The sequence below is a fragment of the Dendropsophus ebraccatus genome, chromosome 10 (assembly GCF_027789765.1).
Source record: "Dendropsophus ebraccatus isolate aDenEbr1 chromosome 10, aDenEbr1.pat, whole genome shotgun sequence".
NCBI classification, from domain to species: domain Eukaryota; kingdom Metazoa; phylum Chordata; class Amphibia; order Anura; family Hylidae; genus Dendropsophus; species Dendropsophus ebraccatus.
This window is the reverse complement of record NC_091463.1, coordinates 34,005,368-34,028,600: the sequence shown is the minus strand read 5'-3', so window position 1 is coordinate 34,028,600 and position 23,233 is coordinate 34,005,368. Positions and strand designations below refer to the sequence as shown.

At 43.5% G+C, this 23,233-nt stretch overlaps 1 protein-coding gene across 4 annotated transcripts in view; it reads left to right on the top strand.

Moving 5' to 3' along the window:
- Positions 1–23,233, top strand: part of MID2 (midline 2) — a 200,069-nt gene that overhangs the window by 20,703 nt on the left and 156,133 nt on the right. The gene's annotated exons all lie outside the window — the stretch shown is intronic.

Sequence of the window (23,233 nt, the reverse complement as noted above, 5' to 3'; positions counted from 1 at the left end):
TTTCTATCTCAGATATTATAAATAAATAAAAAAATACATAGACATTGTGGATTTCAGGCAGCTTGACAAATCTGGCCTTTGTCCAAAGTAAACCACTGCTTTTAATAAAAAAAAAAAATCAGCTTTGACCATTACATGCAAAAATAAAATCTAAATACAATGGTATTTGAGAACTGAGCAGTGTCTTCCCATAGGAAATAATGTAAGTGTGTTTAATTGGTTCCAGCACCCAACAATAATTACCTACAGTACCCATATATTACATTGTATAGTGCTCAGTGTCATCTCTACAGTACAGAACAGAACAGCACTATACTGTACAGGACACTATACACAAGAAACATTTAACAAAACCAGCAATTATAGTACAGTAGTCACTAACTCCTCACTCATGCTTTACTGTATAGAGCACCCCCATGCCAGCACTGTAATGGATAGGAGATGGTGGTGCACTGACTGTACTACTACTGTACTGTATATGCACTCCAGCAGTCTTATATAGTACTGTACAAGAAGCCTCACCACTGCTTAACTCACCACGTACAACCCACCATCGACGCTCGCAAAAACTTTCAGATACTGAGTACTTTAAGACTTGGGGCCCGGAAAGTGTTTGAGAACCGAGCAGAGTTTGAGAACCAAAGCAGATTTTTCTTGAAAATACAGTTTGAGTTCCAAGCTGTTTGAGAACCGAGCAGTTCAAGAACAAAGGTACCACTGTTTATATAGTAAAGTTATAATGAAAGGTGTTACCAGTATATAGATAAGATGAGATCAGGACATTCACAATAGGTGATAGGCACAGCTGACCTCCTCTTGTCTTAGAGTATGCCTAGAAAATGTTCTAAGCGTCCCCAGTCCACCAGAGAAGCAATATCGCACATTTTTGGATTCTATGCAGTAGCAGCGATCTGGGTGTAATGCTTTAGGCTTGTTACATCTGGTGCTCTCATCCAGCATGACCCCTTCCTACCAAACATATGCAATCCTGCCCCAACACTGATAAATTCATAATTATTAGTGTTGAGTGAGCACTAAAATACTCAAGTGCTCGTTACTCTTGTCAAGCATTTTCCAATGCTCCAGTGCTTTATTCGAGCGATGAAACGCATTGAAATCAATGGGAGACTTGAGTATTTCATCTTTAAGAGATGTGTAAGCGAAATATAGAAAAATTTTAACAAAAAAATACAATACATAACTGGAAGACACAATAGAACTTCTACTGTATGCCGTTGATTGACGGCATACTGCCAGAATTTTAGTGTCCTGCGGTAATGTATTGTATTTTTTGCGTTCTAATTTTTGTATATTTCTTTTACGTGTCCCTTCTTTTATCCAAGCACCATGAAGTCAAGCATGGAACTGGATGAACCCCCCCATGCCTCGATGCTCAATAGAGCACTATGCTATACGATAGAGCACTACGCTATACGATAGAGCACTATGCTATATGATAGAGCATGCTCGCTCAACACTTATAAGTAACTACAATATCACCTAAAGGTCTTTCTGCCAGAGAGAGAACTAAGTGAATTACAGTATGGCCTCTTTTTCTGTGCTTGCATATTCATTCCTGTCTGTTTATCAGTTTACGCTAAGCGTTGCATACATATTTCTTAATCACTTGAAATTTACATAATTAAAATGAATTTGTCCTCATTTCAAATTAAAAATAAGATGCCCTAATCATTTACTTGATGCTGGGAAATGCTGATAGTTAATTTGGTAAAAAACTGATAAAAATGACTGCTCATGAGATGTGCCGAGGAGCTGAAAGGATAATCCTAAGAGAGAGATAAAATTGGTAGGGCGATGCCGTCATATTGATAATATATTCATGCTGCATTCATTCTCTGCTTCCGTCTATGTGGTCAGGCTAATGTCAAACATAATGATTTTTTTGCTATTTATTTAGTTTTAAATACTGCAGGGTTTTTTTCTAGGTAAAGATGCCCCTGAAAAACACGCGTCATAATAATTTATTGTATATAGACCAGGAGAGTTGGCGGACTCTACCACATTCAAATTGAGGCACTCAGTGTCCAGTGTGGGTTCTCTGAGGGTGGCCCCCATACACCTTATACTCCTGCCAGCTGTAGCTGCCGCTCGCGGCTTAACCCTCCTGTCCTCATAGAGAACATAGGATCGCTTGGCTGTGCAGAACTTTCCTGTGTGTGCGGAGGATGGGGGGCCAGCCTGGCGGGATGTTCAGCCGTCTGTCAGATGTATGGCCACCCAAGTTCCCTCTTTCAGATTTCCTGATTCAGTGACTGAAAAGTGTTCTCTGCACTCTATGCAGAAAATGGAACGATAAGGGGGTGTTCTCATCAGAACCATGCTAATAGAATTGTATTAGCAGTAGAGATAATCGCAACTCCAGTTCAATTGTTTGGCATTTAATTACCGGTAGCTATAAAAGTTGGATGTTTGCCAGGCAGCCCTAGGGATGCATCCAACTTCTTCAGCCGCTGGCAATGCCAAATGCCAAACAATTGGACTTGAGCATACTTGAGTTGCAACCATCTTAAATTAGCAGTCCAAAGTGAAGTGACAGTGATTTTGATCTATCTATCTACTTACTGTTTTAATATACCATACTTTTTTTAATATACAGTTTTTTTCCCCTAAAGTGTGTGTGTGTGTGGGGGGGGCTCCTGCCTCTCTAGAGTCCAAGCCTGCCCGCTCCTGCCTCTGCCAGCCTGCCCGCTCCTGCCTTTCCCGCCACTGGCCTGCTTGAGCCCCTGTGACCCTTCTCGAGGCAGTCAATCTACCTCCGCCGGATCAGAGGCTTTAGCAGCGCCAAACTTAAAAAACCGAACTGCTGCTCCTGCCCCTCCAGCCCCTAGAATGCCCGCTCCTGCCCCTTAACCCACTGGACTGCCCACTCCTGCCTTTCCCAATGCTGGCCTGCTCAAGCTCCCGGGATCCTTCACTAAGCCGCCTACGCTGCCAATCATTCTTAATTTGGTGCCAAGTTCAAAAAACCTTTACTCCTGCCTTACCTGTGCTTCCACTGGATCGGCATCTTCCAGGCCCTTCCAGTTGGCCAGAGCAGAGGCAGTGCACAGCTATGGGAGAAGACAAGTGTCATCTGAAGCAGGAGCCGCCCGAAGGTCACAGCAGCTACAGGAGTGGGTGAGCCCTGCCGCCGGCTGCTGCTTCATATGACACTTACTGCTGCTCTCTCCCTCCTCCAACCTGAGGTGCAGCTACAAAAACATGTGCTTATGGTAACACAGCGCAGTGGAGTCCCTCCTCACCCCCACCCTCTTGCAAGCTACCCAGGAAAGTGGCCCCCTGTTTAAAGCGACTCTGTACCCACAATCTGACCCCCCAAACCGCTTGTATCTTCAGATAGCTACTTTTAATCCAAGATCTGTCCTGTGGTCCCTTCGGCAGGTGTAGTAGTTATTGTCTTTAAAAACAACTTTTAACTTCAAGCCCCCCTGCCCAACGGGAGTGGCCTAGATTGTGTATGCATTAGGCTGGTACACCCTCTCTGTCCCTCCTCCCTGTCCTTCTCATCATTAGGAATGCTCCAGGCAGATTGCCTACTATTCGTCAGCTGTGTCAGCCCAGCACATGGGCTGGATCGTTAAGGCGAAAATGTTCCAGTGGCATTCCTAATGATGAAGAGGGTGGGGAGGAGGGATGGAGGGGTGGTGCAAAGTTAGGGCACAGATATTCTAAGCCCCGGGTGTTGGGCACGGGGCTACAAGTTTAAAAGTTGTTTTTAGGACAATAACTGCATCACCTGCCGAACAGACCCCAGGAAAGATCTTGGATTAAAAACAGCTATGCGAAGGTACAAGAGGTTTTTTTTTGGGGGGGGGGGGGGGGGGGCAGATTGGTGGTTGGGGCGTGCTTCAGAGTCGCTTTAAGGTTGTTCTGGGAGCAATGGTGCCAGGGAGTTAACCTTCAGCGAGCTGCAGCCTTTTACAGTTCACTGAGGGTTAACTCCCTGACACTACTACTACTAGAAGAACCTGAGCAACCTCGTACATTTTGCCCATAGCACTACACAGCTATAAATGCAGCTAAGCTCCTATTCACTTGAATGGGAGCTGAGCTGCAGTTAAATATCATGACCACTATGCAATGAACGGAGACAAACTTCCTTCACTGTGTAGTGCGGCACCAGACAGCTTTTTCCTATTTTTCCACCTCTAAAACCTAGTTGCTCCTTGTCATCATATAGGTTATAAAGGGAAAAATATGGTTCATTGACCAACATGTTCCTACAGCTATAAGGCTTGAAGGTGACATTACAGGTTTGTTTGCACAGTACATAACTTCCTTTGGAAAGAATTTAGTCCATACTACACTTTTTGTGTTTGCTCAGGTATTGAAGCTGTCTTTAAATAAACTTGCATATTACGGTATAAAATGCGTCTATTGAGGTCTCCCGTGATGTGACATGGCTGCGTACCAGTATAGGTAGAGATGTTCATTTCTGCCGTTTTTGTGTATGTTTAGGTACTAGGCAGTCTTTTGCTGCAGCTGCATAGCTTTGCTGTCACTGTATAAACTAGAACATTCCTGCGCTCTCATTACTGGATCGCCTTTTATAGGCTCAGTTCAGTGCACTCTGTCAAGAAAAAAAAAAGGAATTATTTCCGTTAGTCAGTAGAAGTGAAGGCAGAATACTTTTTCTCTAAGGTCCAATTCACACATGTCAGATATGACATGGATTACGGTACAGATTCTGCACTGACATTTCTGTCAAATACACTGATAATTTATATCCCATGCGTATGAATGGGGTTTCACAATCCTGCTCACATACAAGTCAAGGTTTCCCCACAGATCTTAACTAAAGTGGAAAAAATTCACCCAGAAAAGCAGCATGTTACTTATTTCTGTGGAATCTGTATGGAAAATCTGAGAATTATTGACAGCACTGCTAGAACTTATGTAAAAAAAAACAGTGGCTGCCCCTCTGTAAACTATATTCAAACTAATTAAGTGAGTGGGCCTGCCGGGGGGTATGCGTCATTATACATTGCAATACCTTGTTGCTGGTCGCTTGACATGTAGTCTTGAAGTGTGATTTGAATGGGGCATATCAGCATTTTAAAGCAGACATGATTTAAAGTGGTTATACGGGACTAAAAAAAAAACATGGCTGCCACAGGTTATATGTTGTATTGTAGTTAAACTCTGTTGAAGTAAATGGGGCTCAGCTGTAATGGGAAAAGCAGCCACATTTTTCTAATTCTGGATAACCAGTTTGAAAGGGAACTATTGTTTCAACAAACTTTGCATAGGTAATAGTATCGGCTAAAATAAGTAACTTTGTAATATATCTTATCAGACAAAAATGCACCTTTCTGTTATCAAGCATTGTTCCACTCCCCCTTCATGGAAAACTGTTATCCACCCTCAGAATAAGCTTAGCAACAAGGTTGGTTTACAGGTTACTGGTTGTAGCTAGCTATGGAATAAGAAGTCTATGGACGGGGAGGATGGAGATGGGAGAGGGAGTGCCAGGGAACACTCACACACCATAGAGAGAGAAAAGACGGCAGTTTACAGAGGCAAAATGTGCTGAAAAATGGCATATACAAGGTTAATAAATATTGGTCTCTTATAGTGCTGCTCCTCATGTATACACAAGACAGCTTATCCTAAAAAGTCACTTGAAATGACAGGTATGCTTTAAAGTGATATTGTCACCCCCTTTCTTTATGAGGACAGCTGTAAAGCCTAAATTCTGCCGTTTTACTTCCTTACTTTGTTATAGATTTCTTGGTGCTTGGTCCAGTGAAAAATGCTTTTTATGTTTGGTGGTTTGTGCCACCCGGGTGGGCCCCACTTAGCCTTGCCCACACTGACCCTGTTAGCCCCACCCCTCTGTGACATAATCTGTGTCTTGGCCCCATCCCCTTGGTGGCCAGTAGATTGGGTTGACCTACAGGGGGTTGGGCCTAGACCAATAGTCTGGCCCTTTTCAATGGCCGCTGAGGGGGAGGGGCCTAGACAACAATTGCATCACAGAGAGGTGGGGCTTATGGCACCGATGTGGGCAGGGCTAAGTGGCGCTGCAGATGTGAAGCCCAATCCAGGTGGCACAAACCACCAACCATAAAAAGCATTTTTCACTGCACCAAGCACCAAGAAATCTATTATAAAGTAAGGGTGCGTGCACACTACAGAATTGCCGTGTATAACCCGCGGCGTATTCCGTCGCTTATCCCCGCACACGGCGGCGTGCATTTCCTCCTGTGCCATAGACACTATTCTGTGCACGGGTGGATTCTGCGTTCCATCGAAAGAATTGACGTGTCAATTCTGTCGACGGAACACGGAATCCGCCCGTGCATAGAATAGTGTCTATGGCACGGGCGGAAATGCGCGCCACCGCGTGCGAGGACGAGCGACGGAATACGCTGCAGGTTATACGCGGCATTTCCATAGTGTGCACGCACCCTAAGGTATGAAAACGGCAGAATTTAGGCTTTACAGCTGTGTAGTAGGGAAGTCCTCATACAGAAAGGGGGTGACAGTATCACTTTAAGGTATGGCTTACTATCTGTGGATAAAATACACAGGACTGGGTATGATGGGACAGCGTAAAAAATGCATCAAATACTGCAAATGAAATCCAGCCCTGGGATGTTTTTGCATGTGCTGTGCTCTTGGGTATTAGTCCATGGATGGTATTACTGGGTAAAGCTGCCCATCCTTTTAAATATATTTTAAACCTTCTCTTTAATTTTCCTCTCTTGCTAAAACCTTCCACTCACTCTCTGATGTCACTGAGTCACAATCATATGACTCTGTAAAACAACTTGTTTTAGGACCCCAGGGAAAATTGGCAAACTGTGTATGTATCCTTATAATACCTTCCATTCACTATTCACATAGCAATTCCAGCTAAACTAGCATCATGCAGAAGTAATCCCAATGCCATACTAGGGAATAATACTTAGAATATTGAAGCTTTAAAACTGGAAGCTAGATGTGCAGGACACATAGGTAAAGATTAACCCCTTAAAGGGGGAAGTTCACCACATTTTTTTTTTCAAATCAACTAGTCCCAGCAAGTGCCAAATATTTGTAATTTACTTATATTAAAAAAAAATCTCCAGTCGTTCAGTACTTATCAGCTGCTGTATGTCCTGCATGAAGTGGTGTACTTTTTCCAGTCTGACACACTGCTCTCTGCTGACACCTCTGTCTGTGACAGGAACTGTCCAGAGCAGTAGCTAATCCCCATAGAAAACCTCTCCTGCTCTCCAGACAGCTGAGTACTCTAGCACCTACACCTGCACTACCTACACCTGTTCCAAATAGAATTGTGGGTCATTATATCCAAGGGTGGGCGCATACCACTCATGAACAACAGTGACAAGCTACACAACATCAAGCTACCCCAGGGCATTCTGTGGATAAGGGATACATTAATTTAACTTGGAATACCCCTTTAAGACCATTTCACATTGCACTGTATATAGTTACATAGTTACATAGTTAATACGGTTGAAAAAAGACACATGTCCAGCAAGTTCAACCAAGGAGGGGATGGATACAGGGAAGGGGGAGGGGTGATAGGTTCTATACATATGCATCTATATTATTTTGCTCTAAGAACTTGTCTAGCCCTGTTTTGAAGCCCTCTACTGTTTTTGCTGTGACCAGATCCTGTGGTAGACTGTTCCACAGATTCACTGTTCTCATTGTAAAGAAGGCTTGTCGCCTCCGGAGATTGAACCTTTTTTTCTCCAGGCGGAGGCAATGCCCTCTTGTCCTTTGAGGGGGTTTTACCTGGAACATCTTTTCCCCATATCTCTTGTAGGGGCCATTTATATATTTAAATAAGTTAATCATATCTCCCCTTAAACGTCTATTCTCCAGACTAAACAAATGTAATTCTTTTAATCTCTCCTCATAACTAAGATGCTCCATTCCCCTTATTAGTTTAGTTGCCCGTCTTTGTACCCTCTCCAGCTCTAGAACATCCTTTTTATGAATCGGGTTCCAAAACTGGACAGCATACTCCAGTTGAGGCCGCACCAAAGCTTTATAAAGCGGTAATATTATATCCCTGTCCCGAGAGTCCATGCCTGTTTTAATGCATGACAATATCCTGCTGGCCTTAGAAGCAGCTGACTGACATTGTGTGCTGTTCTGTAGTCTATTATCTACAAGTATACCCAGATCCTTCTCCATCAGTGACTCTCCCAGTGTAACTCCCCCCAGGACATATGATGCATGCGGGTTATTAGTACCCAGGTGCATAACTTTACATTTATCCACATTGAACCTCATTTGCCAAGTGGACGCCCAAACACTCAGTGTGTCTAAGTCATCCTGTAACATCTGCCCATCCTCCATAGACTGTACTGTACTACAAAGCTTGGTGTCATCTGCAAAGATAGAAACATTGCTGTTAATTCCATTCTCAATATCATTAATAAACAAGTTAAACAGAAGGGGCCCAGTACTGACCCTTGGGGTACACCACTTATTACCGGGGACCATTCGGAGTAGGAATCATTGACCACCACTCTCTGGGTACGATTATTAAGCCAGTTTTCAATCCAGTTACACATTAAATTTTCCAAACCGATAGACTTTAACTTACCCATTAGACGTCCATGAGGAACTGTGTCAAACGCTTTTGCAAAATCCAGGTACACTATATCCACAGCCGCGCCGCCATCCAGGCTTCTACTTACCTCTTCATAGAAACATATTAGGTTGGTTTGACAGCTTCTGTCCTTAGTAAAACCATGCTGGTTATCACTTATAATACTATTAGCCACTACATATTCCTGGATGTAGCCCCTTATAAGCCCCTCAAATAGTTTCCCCACAATGGACGTTAAGCTTACGGGTCTATAGTTACCTGGGGAAGTTCGAGAGCCCTTTTTGAAGATCGGTATTACATTTGCCTTACGCCAGTCCCTCGGCACAATACCAGTAAGCAAAGAATCACGGAATATTTCATACAAGGGTAGTGAAATTACAGAACTGAGTTCCCTAAGAACTCTGGGGTGCAATCCATCAGGCCCTGGAGCTTTGGTTACATTGAGTTTGTTTAATTTATCTTGGACCATATCTATAGTAAACCAGTTCAGTACATTACATGTGTTCACAGCACTGGCCCCACCCACCTCAGTACTGGCCCCACCCACCACAGCTCCATCCTCTTTTGTATATACAGAACTGAAGAACCCATTAAGTAACTCAGCTTTCTCCTGATCCCCAGTTATTAATTCCCCGTCGCCATTATTTAGGGGTCCTACATGCTCTGATCTTGGTTTTTTTGCATTAATATATTTGAAGAATTTTTGGGGGTTTCTTTTGCTATCTATAGCTACCTGCCTTTCATTGTGAATTTTTACTGCTTTTATTACATTTTTACAGGTTTTGTTGACTTCTTTGTAATGTTTAAATGCTACAGCTGACCCCTCTGATTTATATTTTTTGAATGCCCCTTTTTTCTCATTTATAGCCCCTCTAACCTCGGTTGTAAGCCATGTGGGATTGGATTTTAACCGTTTATATTTGTTACCCATAGGAATATTTTTGGCAGTACAGTTATTTAATGTGGATTTGAAGATTTCCCATTTATTAGCTGTATCCGTATGTGATAGCAGCTGCTCCCAGTCTATGCCCTGAAGTTCTGCCCTTAACCCAGGAAAATTGGCCCTTTTAAAATTAAGAGTTTTTGCCCTCCCAACATGTTTTTCTTTTCTACACTTTAAGCTAAAAGTCACTATATTGTGGTCACTATTACCCAGGTGTTCACGGACAGTGACATCCCCAACCAGCTCAGCGTTGTTAGAAATAACCAGATCCAACAAGGCATCACTTCTAGTTGGCTCCTCCACAAGATGGCCCAGAAAATTATCCTGCAGGAGGTTAAGAAATTCCCTCCCCTTTGTGGTTTTAGCTGAACCGTGACCCCAATCTATATCTGGGTAGTTGAGGTCCCCCATTATCACTACTGTTCCCTCCCGGGCAGCCCGCTCTATTTGTCTATTCAACTGGCCATCTACCTCCTCAGTAATGTTGGGGGGTCTATAGATTACACCAAGAATAATTTTTTCACTCTTTACCTCCTTCTGTAGTTCTACCCATAATGCTTCCACATCATCACAGTCATCTCACACTATTGCATCTTTTACACTCACTTTAATATCATTTCTGACATACAGACATACTCCTCCTCCCCTTCTGCCCACCCGGTCCCTTCTGAACAACGTAAATCCCTGAATATTGACAGCCCAGTCATGTGAGGAGTCCAGCCATGTCTCAGTCACACCAACCACATCAATGGACTCCTCCAGAACCAAGGCCTCCAGCTCCCCCATCTTGCTGGCTAGACTTCTGGCATTAGTAACCATACACTTTATATTACCATCGAGTTTAACCGCTTCATTATAAGAAATGGGATTTATTACTGTGCTGTGGCTACAATCATCCTCACTGTTCATCCGCAACATATGGATCTCCCTATGCACTGCTCTTATCCCCCCACAGGACCCTTCTCCTCCCTCCTCATTGTTCTGTCCCCTCTCTAACCTATCTGCCACTACATTACATACTACATTGTCCTCCCTCCACATCCCTAGTTTAAAAACCCCTCCACCCCTTCTAGGATTCTCTCCCCCAGCACAGCGGACCCCCTTCCATTAAGGTGCAAATTATCTGTGGAAAACAGATTGTACCCCAATGAAAAGTCAGCCCAGTGCTCTAAAAACCCAAACCCTTCTCCTCTACACCATGACTTGAGCCATGCATTTAACTCCCTAAGCTCCCGCTGTCTTTCCTGCGATGCGCATGGCACAGGCAGTATTCCAGAGAATACCACCTTGGAGGTCCTTCCCTTCAACTTAGCACCTAGTTCTCTAAAATTATTTTTAATAGACCTCCACCTACCTTGTATCCTGTCATTGGTTCCCACATGGACCACGACAGCTGGGTCATCCCCAGCCCTCCCAAGTAATTTATCCACCCTTTCCACCACATGCCGAACCCTGGCACCAGGGAGACAGCAAACCATTCGGTTGAGGCGGTCTTGGCGACAAATTATTCTATCCGTCTTCCTGATTATATATTAAACAGCTTTCAGGTACAGAGAGTAGTACTCATTTCAGGTGAAGTGCTACAGAGAGCAGCTTGTGGCATTATTATATTGTGGGGGCACAGTGTATGGAGTACAGTGTGTGGTGCTGTTGTGTTAGGGGACACAGTGTGTGGAGCTGTTGTGTTAGGGGGCATGGTGCATGGTGCTGTTGTGTTAGGGGGCACAGTGTATGGTGCTGTTGTGTTAAGGGGCACGGTGTGTGCAGCTGTTGTGTTAGGGAGCACAGTGTATGGTGCTGTTGTGTTAGGGGGCACGGTGTGTGAAGCTGTTGTATTAGGGGGCAGAATGTGTAGTACTATTGTGTTAGGGGGCACGGTGTGTGGTGCTGTTGTGTTGGGGGCATTGCGTCTGGTGCTGTTGTGTTAGGGGGCATGGCGTCTGGTGCTGTTGTGTTAGGGGGCATGGCGTCTGGTGCTGTGTTAGGGGGCATGGTGTGTGTTACTGTTGTGTTAGGAGGCATGGTGTGTGGTGCTGTTGGGTTAGGGGGCATGGTGTGTGGTACTGTTGTGTTAGGAGGCACAGTGTATGGAGCTGTTGTGTTAGGGGGCACAGTGTATGGTGCTGTTGTGTTAGGGGGCACGGTGTATGGTGCTGTTGTATTAGGGGGCACGGTGTGTGCAGCTGTTGTGTTAGGGAGCACAGTGTATGGTGCTGTTGTGTTAGGGGGCACGGTGTATGGTGCTGTTGTGTTAGGGGGCACAGTGTATGGTGCTGTTGTATTAGGGGGCACGGTGTGTGCAGCTGTTGTGTTAGGGGGCACGGTGTATGGTGCTGTTGTATTAGGGGGCACGGTGTGTGCAGCTGTTGTGTTAGGGAGCACAGTGTGTGGTGCTGTTGTGTTAGAAGCAGGGCCGGAGTCAGCACAAAACTTACCTGGGCAAGTGCTGGGGCCCACAGCATCTCTAGGGACCCAGAGAGGGAGAGGGGTCCGGTTGTCTGATGTTCAGCCTGCTCACTGTAGTGCAGGGTGGGAACTGAACATCAGAAGACACAGGAGATGGAGCAGGACCTGCACAGAGAGAAAAGAGGGATAAGGGCCTGGCTCTTTGGCTCTGTAGTGAATATTGTCCTGCTCTGTAACTTCTCCTTGTCCACGGTGTGGGTTGAGGTTGTCTCTGGCAAGTCCTCTCTTACGAGGAGTTTAACAGTGCATAGTGCTTTGGAGTGTTACTAGTGAAGAAGTTGTGAGAGACATGCTGTCTTGAGTCCTTACCATGCGGGGTACTGACTAAGACTGACTTGGGGTATGGGTACCTGGTATGGTGTGCTTTTGGGTTATGTCATGGTAGCCAGGTGGATGATAGGACCCACCACCCACAAACAGGGGAGAATGTCCCAAAGTTGTGGTTAGGGACCCAGAGAGGGAGAGGGGCCCGGTTGTCTGATGTTCAGCCTGCTCACTGTAGTGCAGGGTGAGAACTGAACATCAGAAGACACAGGAGATGGAGCAGGACCTGCACAGAGAGAAAAGAGGGATAAGGGCCTGATCACATGACTTAAAGGTCCTCAACCTTACAGTATGGAGAACACTTGACAGAGAGGAAGAGGGAGAAGACTGAGCTGTAATCGCTCTGTGTCAGTGTCTGAGTGTGTCAGTGTCCATGTCAATAATATATGTTTGCACATGTTAGTGGTGTCTCATGTTATTGTGCATAGTGTGTAAATGAGGGGCCCGCTGAGGCTCTGTCGCCCAAGGGCCCGCAAAAACCTGGAGCTGGCCCTGGTTAGGAGGCATGGTTTGTGGGGCTCTTGTGTTAGGGGGCACTGTGTGTGAAGCTATTGTATAAGGGGGCATAGTGTGTGGTACTGTTGTGTTAGGGGGCACGGTGTGTGAAGCTGTTGTATTAGGGGGCAGAATGTGTGGTACTATTGTGTTAGGGGGCACGGTGTGTGGTGCTGTTGTGTTGGGGGCATTGCGTCTGGTGCTGTTGTGTTAGGGGGCATGTCGTCTGGTGCTGTGTTAGGGGGCATGGTGTGTGGTACTGTTGTGTTAGGAGGCATGGTGTGTGGTGCTGTTGTGTTAGGAGGCATGGTGTGTGGTGCTGTTGTGTTTGGAGGCACAGTGTATGGAGCTGTTGTGTTAGGGGGCACAGTGTATGGTGCTGTTGTGTTAGGAGGCATGGTGTGTGGTGCTGTTGTGTTTGGAGGCACAGTGTATGGTGCTGTTGTGTTAGGGGGCACAGTGTATGGTGCTGTTGTGTTAGGAGGCATGGTGTGTGGTGCTGTTGTGTTTGGAGGCACAGTGTATGGAGCTGTTGTGTTAGGGGGCACAGTGTATGGTGCTGTTGTGTTAGGGGGCACAGTGTATGGTGCTGTTGTGTTAGGAGGCATGGTGTGTGGTGCTGTTGTGTTAGGGGGCACAGTGTGTGGTGCTATTGTTTTAGGGGGCATGGTGTGTGGTGTTGTTGTGTTAGGGGGCACGGTGTGTGTGTGTGGTGTACCCCCGATGGTGTTGTTCGAAGGAGCGGCTGGTCACTTGCTAGATGGTGAAGTGTGACACTACTCTGGTGGTGGATGGCTGAGATACAGCCGGACCTTAAGGTGTTGTCACGTGACGCCAGTGCCTGGAGGGCACGCCTGATTTTAGTTTATAAGGCCAGTTGTACCCTTTTCCCCTGTGGTCAGTGTCCTGCAGGGCTGCTACTGGGTCCCTTTGGGTTATGTCATGGTAGCCAGAGTTGTATAGTGACCCTCCCGGATGATAGGACCCACCACCCACAAACAGGGGAGAATGTCCCAAGGTTGCGGTGTGTGCTGTGTCGGTGGTGGCGAATAATCACAGAGTTTTGGAGATATAGTTGAGTTGGTTTACTACTTGTAAATGTGTAGCAGGTAATACAGGTTCCATAATATAAAAAATTTTAGTTAAAGACTCTGAAACACACTTCACAAAGTTCCAAATAAACACTTGACAATAGGACGACCAGATCTGTAGTAGAAGTGCAGTGTAGATACAGTTGTGTTGGTTGAGTTGTGCTGAGTGATACAAGAAATAGAGTAGCAGAGAGGAGGATGCCGTGAGAGTCTTAACCCATGTAGTAATGTGCTCTGCCGGGATGTTGGAGGATGAGGTAGAATACGAAGAAGAAGAAGAACACCTGTGCCCGTGTATTAACTTTTGACTTCAGTCTTCACACCACCTTATGCCCACTAGACTCGGCTGAACCTTCCTAATGGGTGACACAGGCCCCAGACCTTGTTACCTGGGATGTGCGGAATGCTGAGGGTTCCCTGCTGACACCTGCGCTGCGAGACAGAGTTCATAGGCTACTGCAACTTTGCTCTGTCCGGATCAGTTCCTGGCTCTTTGGCTCTGTAGTGGATATTATCCTGCTCTGTAACTTCTCCTTGTCCACGGTGTGGGTTGAGGTTGTCTCTGGCTAGTCCTCTCTTACGAGGAGTTTAACAGTGCATAGTGCTTTGGAATGTTACTAGTGAAGAAGTTGTGAGAGACATGCTGTCTTGAGTCCTTACCATGCGGGGTACTGACTAAGACTGACTTGGGGTATGGGGACCTGGCAGAGGGCCAGGGGCCAGATAGAACCACTGTGGAGAGCTATCTGGCTTGCGACCTTCCTCCACAGTGTCTAAAACGATAGACTCTTTGCTCTTCCTCCACCCATGTGACTATTTTCTCTCTAGCGTGTAAAATGCGCTGTGAGTGGGTGAAAGAGTGGGAAGAAAGGAGGGAGATGAAAGGAAAGAAGAACTACTGGTCTACAGATTCTGGTGACACATAGAAAACAATAATCCTTTGCAATCCTTAAGCTGTACAGCTTCCATATACATCTACATAATAAAGCAACATCTAGTGGCGAACTTTAGTACAACTTTCATCACAATAATGACACAATAAGTACAGGCTTTTGCAAAAGGTGTATATAACTGCAGCACCACTAGTGGGACACCACATGTGCAGCTGTTGTGTTAGGGCGCAAAGTGTGTGCAGCTGCTGTGTTAGGGGGCACAGTGTTTGCAGCTGTTGCATCAGGGGGCACAGTGTATGGTGCTGTTGTGTTGGGGGCACAGTGTGTGTTGCTGTTGTATTAGGGGTGGCAGAATGTCTGGTACTATTGTGTTAGGAGGCATGGTGTGTGCAGCTGTTGTATTAGGGGGCATGGTTTGTGGTGCTATTGTGTTAGGGGGCATGGTGTGTGCAGCTGTTGTGTTAGGGGGCATGATGTGTGGTGCTGTTTTGGTCGGGGGCATGGTGTGTGGTGCTGTTGTATTAGGGGGCATGGTGTGTGGTGCTGTTGTATTAGGGGGCACAGTGTGGTGTATTAGGGGGCATGGTGTGGTGTATTATGGGGCACACAGTTCTGCCTTATAAGGAGCTTTCTATACAGGATTTAGATCTGCTGCAAGAGAGCCAAACAACCCTGAAGAGATGAAACATAACTGAGAAGTGATGGCTGTCTGGACCTGATTGAGAACCAACGAAATGATTTATTCTGCATTCAGCCAGACTGTGTCCCATCAAGACTGTATTTACTTGTAAGGTCTGCAGCAATGACGGGGGAAAAGCAAATCTCTTTACACACGGGATACTGAGAGCTGGTAAAAACTTCTGTACTACTGTTAACTTCTGTACTGTATGTTAACCTGACTTGGATATAAGTATATTTGATTATCAGAGTACACATAAAATTTTGCAACATTTTACACTGCAGTAACCAGACACGTAGGGACCCTGTTACAAATTAGATTCATATGTACAATACTAATATGGGTATCACTAGTCCTGAGCCAATGTCTGGAGAACTTGTGGTGCCGCATCACAGATTACTGTCATTAAACTTGGGTGGTGCCCCGTGGATCTGTGTGAACACGCAGTGGATGTGTAACCCTGAATGTGACCTTGAACAATCTGAGCTGTCCCTTTAAAGAGGCTTCTTCCTGTCTATTAAAGCAGCTGGTTAAATTATTACAATTGTGGAAAATAAATCTCATGATTGGCAGGAAACCAAATATTGTACAAGGAAACGTTGAGATATTTCCCCTGCACAGTCTAGGAGACACAGAAATGTATGATTTCATGATGACAGCAGGAAAGCTTCCTGACATTCTCATTTGTTTTCATGTTAGATTTGTATCTTATAGGAGTTAACAATCCTTCTGACACAGCGCTCCCTATAGATACAGCAAATGATGACATAACGGATCTCAGCCTCTCCGATTGTATCGGTTATCAAGGAATTGTCATCTATCTTACATTCTTAGATGTGATTTATTATGGATTGGGAGCGTCATTTTAAATAGTGCTTCCCTACTATAGGGAATATACCTTTTTACCTTTTAACCCTTTCTGCTGCAATGATAGGAATTTTTTGGCTTTATTTTTTTTTTTGTTCATCTATTTTTTAAATCTATACCATTTTATTTTGTTCAAATGAGTTTTACAGAAGTTATTGCACTTTTAAAGCCCCCCTTTCACTTTGTCATGTAATGCTTTACTAATTGTACTTTACTTTAAGTTGTCATAGAAATCTGCTGTTGGAAAAATATGTAACTAGGGATGGTCCGAACCCGCCGAGGTTCGGGTTCGGCTGAACCCGAACGCTCGGCATCGGATTCCCGCTGTCTGCCCGCTCTGTGCAGTGGGCGGATACAGCGGAAGGACCGCCTGGAAAACTGGGATACAGCCTATGGCTATGGCTGTATCCCAGTTTTCCAGGCATTCCTCCCGCTGGATCCGCCCGCTGCACGCAGCGGGCAGACAGCGAGAATCATTGAGGAGGGTTCGGGTTCGTACGAACCCTGTCCGAACCAGCTTCGGACCATCCCTATATGTAACTGTGCAATTTTGTATTTTTTGTTTGTTTTTCTGAAGTTCACCTTGCATGGTAACTTCATTCCATAAAACCAGATTTATATGTTTTTCTACTTATAGGGGCAGAGAAAAAAATGTTTTTAAATTTAAAAATTTGAAGACTTTCAGTACTTATCAGCTGCTGTATGTCCTACAGGAAGTGGTGGATTCTTTCCAGTCTGACACAGTTCTGTGAGCTGCCACCTCTGTCTGTGAGTAGAACTGTCCAGAGCAGGAGAGGTTTTCTATGGCGGTGCTTCTCAATTCCAGTCCTCAGGCCTCACCAACAGGTCATGTCTTGAGGATTTCCCATATAAAGAACAGCTGTGATAATACCTGATGCACTGAGTATAATTATATCACCTGTGAAATATTTAGAGGAAATCCTCAAAACATGAGCTGTTGGTGAGGCCTGAGGACTGGAATTGAGAAGCACTGTTCTATGGGGATTTGCTACTGCTCTGGACATTCCCTATCACAGAGAGAAATGGTAGTAGAGCACTGTTTCAGACTGGGAAGAATACATAATTTCCTGCAGGACATACAGCAGCTGATAAGTGCTGGAACACTTGAGATTTTTATGAAGAAAAAAATTTACAGAGTTGTACAACTTTCTGGCACCAGTTTATTACAAAAGTGTTTTTTTTTTCTCCAGAGTACCCCTTTAAAAAATAAAATATTATATATCACCATATTCTGACCCCTAGAACTGACCTATATTTACGTGTACAGAGCTGTGTGGGGGTCTGTGTTTTTTTCCTCTAAGCTGTCTGTTCTTGACCCGGATTTGGTTCCGTTTTTTTGTAAAGGATTAATCATTTTTTAGATTTTTGTAATTTCGCAGAAATGCAGATGATTGAAAACAGGACAGATATGCGATGTGAGGATCTGAACGCAGAATAGGCATTTTTAAATTTAGTACTTTGAAATCTATGGGCTAAATCTGTTGAAACATGCTACGTATTGAAAAATTGCTGTGCGCATGAAAACCAGAACTCTAAATAAAATGTATTTACATTTTGCTTTATGCATTTTTTTGTGGATTTTTTTTTATCAGTTTTCCAAAATAGTGTAGTTAAGATCTTGCATTTTTTGTTGTTGTACTGTTGTAAAGAATGTGTTTCTTTTGTCATATCATTTAAATAAGCATTTACATCATCTAAGGGGGAAAAAATAGCAATCATAAAAACAAGGCTGGAGATGCACACAGTAACACATTTAAAGTTACTCTGTACCCACAATGTGAAACACGGCCCCCCCCCCCCCCCCCCAACCACTGCTTCTAATTCAAGATCTGTTGTGTTGTCTGTTCGGCAGGCAATGCAGCTATTATCCACTATTATACTAAAAAAAGAACTTCTAACTGCTAAGGGGTATTCCTAATGATGAAGAGGGTCGGGGATGATGGACTAAGAGGCGTCACAGGGCAGAGACACTCTAGGCCACACCAATTTGATTTAGGGCTGCAAGTTCAAAAGTTGTTTTTTAGGACAATAACTGCATCACCTGCCGAACGGACCCCAAGACAGATCTTGGATTAAAAGCAGCTATCCGAAGGTACAAGCGGTTTCGGGGGGACAGGACAGATTGTTGGTACAGAGTGTCTTTAACTCCCTTGCTAGCAGCAATCTCCGTCCAGGCAGCTGCTATCTAAATCTATGGGGCCCCTAGGCTGAGCTGATTGACAGCAGGGTGAAGCGGGCTACCATGAGCATATCCTGAAATTGCAGTCTCAGCAGTAATGAGAATTTGCACACAACTGAGGCAACGTGTGCACATAACCTTAAAATTCACACATTTTTTTTTTAATATTTTTGGGCCTTATTTTAGCTTTTATTCTCTGTTTTTTTCTTCTTTTTTTTTACATTGTTCATCTTTATTTTTGCTACAGGAAATACTAATGGGCAATTTGCAAGCTGTTCTTTGACATTTTTGCATTTAAAACCTTTTTGAGATCTAAACAGCTCAAAAATGATCCCTGGCATGTAAAGGGTTTGACTACTGGGGTTCCTGCAATCTCAAGAACAGAGACCCAAGTCTTCCATTCAAATAGTGGAGGCACACACATGCCCCTTGCTGCTCCATTCATATTCTATGGGAGACAACTGAATGATCCATTCTTACAGAAGACTTGGATCCCAATTTTTCGAGATTACCGAATCCCTACCTTCAGATAACTATATCTTTGATTCTTTGTCCCTGTTTTTGGGTGTTCCATTGAAGTAAATAGAGGCAAGTTATAATACCACATACTGTAAAACCTGAGGACAAGAAAATCCCATTCATTTTACATCTGTAAATATTAAAAAGTAAAATTAAACTGACTATGAACTGCCAGGTTTTTTTTTTTTTAAATATTGGTCTTTCACATATAAAAAAAGTGCAAAAATACTACACATGAGCATAACCTTATCTGAGCATAACCTTCCTCTGTAGAGGTTCTACTCCTAGTTTTGGCTCACCAATGGCGATGCAGAATATTGTGTATGACGGGCCTCACTCACCTGACTCACTCACCTGTCTAACTCACCTGTCTCTCATATTTCCTGGCTACCAAGCAGATTATTAATTGGATTAATTAAATGCTGCGTTTACACGGAACGATTATCGTTCGACTTTTCGCATAAACGATCGCATTTGAGCGATAATCATATCGTGTAAACACAGCAAACGATCAAACGATGAGCGAGAAATCGTTCATTTTGATCTTTCAACATGTTCTTAAATCGTCGTTCGTCGTTCGCTAAAAATTCGCAGATCGCTTTGTGTAAACAGTCTTTCACCGATTTACCCTATGTAAAAGATGGGCTTAAGTGATCTTAAAAACGATCGCAATAACGATTTTTCTTACGAATTTTCAAACGATTTTCCTAACGATTTATTCGTCTAAACGCTGATCGTTATAAAAACCAAATTGTTGCTTCAAAATCGTTAAACCATCAATTGGGCAAATTATCACTCCGTGTAAACGTAGCATAATGATGGTTAATAAATATCGGTGATGGTTAATAATAAGTTATCTGGCATCAAATATTAGCCAACATTTTCTTGGAAGAAAACATTGTCTACGAAGGGAAACCTTATTGAGTATTTTGCATGTGCTGTCTAAATATTTGTTAAAACCTAAGCCGGAGAAGACAAGAAAGAAGGATCAGAATGTACCAAACGGAGGGGAGGAGATCAGTGTGATTTCTAAGACAACAGACCTGCCGAGCGTTTCTAGCCGCGATTGCTCTGCTCTGCTGGAATCCTGCATGACGCCACTTCAGAGAGTAATGTTATAGTGTGCCGATAACACTGGATCCCCATAAAAAGAGACAAGGAAACAGCTGCTACTCCAGATACAATTGTTATATGAGAAATATAGTACACAGATTCACGTAGACATACACACAGTCACCCACTCATATAAACCCACACACTTACACAATCAGGGCTCATTCACACGTGTATGAAAATGTAGACTAAATATGGATGCACATTAAGGATAATTGTTGTTACTATACATTGTGCCTTTGTGTTGTATTCCTTATTGTTCTTAGTTTTTCATTATTCATGAGTACGCCTTAAGTATTTGGTCTATATTTTCACCTAAATTCATGCCAAAAATGGCTGAAAATGTTAACAGGCTTTTTTTTTTAACCATATAAAGCCAAAAATGGACATTGAACCTAATTTTATAGCTGAAATATTAAAGGGGTTATCCAGGATAAGAACAGAACCTCCCCTGTCCTCAGGTTGGAAGTCAGCTACATTCACTTCAATAGAACTGTGCTGCAAAACGACATACAAACTAAGGACAGGCATGGTGCTGTTTCTGGAAGAAAGCAGCCATGTTTTTTCTTCAAGGCCATGTTAACATTAACTGTTTTCTGAGCTTCATTCTGAGTATTTTATGTGTAGTTTTTGTAGCTGTTTTTCTAAAATAGTGTGCGAGTGACCACCAATGTGCCTTTTTACACTGATCACTACCGGGCATTAGGCTATGTTCACACAACGTCAAGAATAGTGAAAAGGCGTCTGATTTTTATATTTAAAAAAAGTCTGTTTTTGCCGCAATTTAACTGACTGCAAGGCAATGCATTGAAGTCAATGGAAAGACGAATGTCCAATGCGCACAATGTATTGTATAATGGACGTTTTTATTGCGGACGTCAAAATAATGAGCATGATCATTATTTTCGGACGTCTTTTGAAAATAGCGGACGTCTTTTATTAGTTGTTCACACACAGATTTTCTTTTGTCACCGTTCTTTCTCCATTTTTACTATTACATTCAACGGACTTTTCAATTAAGCCGCACTCAAAGTCCAATTAGTAACCCAAACTAGAATAATGTACCAACAGCCGTCCTTGCACTAAGGGGAGGACAGGCTGCTAAATGACGTCCGTTATTTTGGACTCAAAATGATGGACATCATTTTAAACGGGGCTGAAAAACATTGTGTGAACATAGCCTTATTCTGACCAAATATGCTTTTTTTTTTTTTTTTTTTTACATAATTTTACGGATTTTACAGCTTTGCCTTGGATATGGCCAGAGGCATGGCTATGTAGATTGCCTGTCAGCATAATGCTGACATATACAATACACTGGAGAAGATCACTGGGTAAAATACACTAGTTTACACTAATTTACACTAATAAACATGTGACAAAGACAAAAAAAATAATTAAAAAAAAATGTATTTTTTTCCCCATACAAAATAACTTGTTACATAAAACTAAAGATGAGCGAACCTCGAGCATGCTCGAGTCCATCCAAACCCGATCGTTCACCATTTGATTAGCTGGGGCTGCTGTAGTTGGATAAAGCTCTAAGGTTGTCTGGAAAACATGGATACAGCCAATGACTATATCCATGATTTCCAAATAGCCTTATGGCTTTATCCAAGTTCAGCAGCCACCGCTAATCAAATGCCGAACGATTGGGTTCGAATGGACTCGAGCATGCTCCAGGTTCGCTCATCTCTACATAAAATATAAAAAAGTGTACATGTTAGGTATTGCCACGTCCATAACGACCCAAGCTATAAAACTATACCATTATTTTTACTTACATTTTTTTCCATTATCCATCTAAAAAAGGGTTAATAAAATTAATTCATAATTCCCTGTTGTCATGCAAGACATGACATGTGATTCTTTAGTCATGTAAAAGAAATAGGCACTGTCGTTAAAAAAAAAAAAAAAAAAAAGGACTAACCAGGAGAGTATCTATGGTAGCGTACCTCACTCACTGGTTTACAGAGATCTTCTTCCAGACAGATCCACTATAAGTTTATGGGGCCAATGGACAAAGATGAGTGACAGCAGGGAAGTAAAGCAGGCTATTATGCACATCTCCTGAACAGTGGTGGTCTCAGTAGTAATGAAAGTTTGTAGATCTCACATCTGAGCGGGCCCGTTGCCCCAGTGAACTGATGTCCTCTCCCCACGGTGATGCATCTCCTACAGAATCAAGTCTGCCTGCGTCACTAAGGGGATATCAGCACACTGGGGGCGCCAAGCCCACCTCCAGTGCATAGAGCAGCCATATTTGAATATGAATAAGCAGATAGCGGGAAACGGGTGGCAATTTAAAAAAAGGACCATGCCAGAAAGAAGGACAATGCCACAATCTGTTAAAAAAAAGTGTCATTTATCAGTTTCTTTATTCAGTATTTTCTAGTACAGAAGTATCAGGACATGTTTTCTGACCAAGTATTATATACCTCTAACAATGTAATTGAATTTTATGGTGTCATGCCATCCACACAGTGGTATCCCAATTCCCATCTCTTTCCTTAGCTCATGTGTGTTGTCATAGAAACTGTAACACTGGAATTACACCTGTGGTTGGGAAGGTAGACCAGTTATCTTTAATTCAGAGAGGCACAAATGTGTTTTCTTTCATGTGTGCTTCTTAGGCCTGGTCCACACAGCCGTGGGTGAGACCATAATGCACCACAATGCATAGTCCATGATTGCGGGTGGCTCATGGATATGCCACCTGCAGACATGACTATACAGGGGGATAAAGTCTATGGAGTGCTGACCACAAAACGGACTTGATATTGTTAAGCAGCCCTGTAAGTTAATGTAATGACAAGGGAAAATGACAAAATGACAAGGGCATTGCTCCCACCTAGCCAGAATCCTGCTCCACACTGATGAAGGGCAACACTCCGTAACAGCCAGATAGATGTTGTGAACGAGAAGAATTAAAGGTGTTATCCAGCGCTACAAAAACATGGCCACTTTTCCCCCTACTGTTGTCTCCAGTTCAGGTGCAGTCTGCAATTAAGCTCCAATTACTTCAATGGAACTGAGTTTCAAAACCC